Source organism: Crassostrea angulata, chromosome 10 (genome assembly GCF_025612915.1).
Source record: "Crassostrea angulata isolate pt1a10 chromosome 10, ASM2561291v2, whole genome shotgun sequence".
NCBI classification, from domain to species: Eukaryota; Metazoa; Mollusca; class Bivalvia; order Ostreida; family Ostreidae; genus Magallana; species Magallana angulata.
In genome coordinates, this window is record NC_069120.1 from 8,276,445 (window position 1) to 8,277,668 (window position 1,224).

Genomic DNA, 1,224 nt, shown 5'->3' on the forward strand with positions numbered 1-1,224 from the left:
CTACTCCCGGTATTTACATTGGCCGAGCACACATATTCCACCTGCTAACAGTGTGAAGTCAAGAATCCCGTATAAAAGTAATATTCTCTCCATTTCATTTGATAATTACAAGGCACTTCTACTTCAGCCACAAAATAAGTTACAGAGTTCAAGCAAATATCAAAATATTAACGTTTACGACTTCATTGAAACAATATTTACCCAATATATACTTTAAACATTATGTAATTATTATTTTCATTACCCAAAATTGTATCCTATGAATGTTAAAGTTTGCACGTGGGGCAGGTATAACTTTTTAACTGCCATGCAGTGTCGGTTTCCATTTCTCGAAAAAATGCATTTGTTTCGGGGGACGGAATTAGATGGTATTTTCATGTACTCTAATCTAATTGTGCGCGAAAAAAAAGTTAAATGGTGTATGGCTTGATAAAATATTCCGGGCGATACAGTAGAATGTATCAAATGGCACGCTGGGAAAGATTCGTGCATGTGCATTATTATTTGAGCATGTTTATTGTGTAGTTTATATGTTTTGAGAGAGCTAGATGTTATAGAGATACATTCCTGTGGTAAGGTTTGATTGTATTAAACCTTTGTTTGACCACATTGATACTGATACTATCTAGATGATTTGAAATAGATTCATTGTCATTAACAATAAAATCACTGAATCATATTCCACGAATGGATGGAAACTAGCCTCAAAATACTGATTAAAAAAATTCTTAAAAAGAAAATGATTTCCGGAATTCTTTCAAAAATTGTTTTAAAATATCTTAAAACTCAATTTTCTAAATAACTAGATTAAGGGCATGCATTTTTTGCACTTGTAGTCAAATTTGAAATACATAAAAAGTAAAGAAATAAAGTTAGATATGAGATTCTTCTCTAACATAACCTTTCCTTTATTAATAAGAAATTCTATATCCGTAATGGATAAAAATATGTTAAAGAGAGTAAGACACATTTCGCCTGTTTTTAATATGCACACGAGATGAAAAGCTTCAGAATGTCACCTTTGGAATACTTTCTTCAGCCTCATGTCTTCATTACAAAGAAATACGTTTGGTCTTAAAATATTATGAATATTATGGCATGTTGAAAATGGGGTATCAATTTCAGAAACCGAAAAATAGACTTTAGATAGTTTCAAGCAGAATAAAGTATACAGTTTAAGCTTTTCACAGCCAGCCCCCAAATCATATCAGAAACGTCTTAATG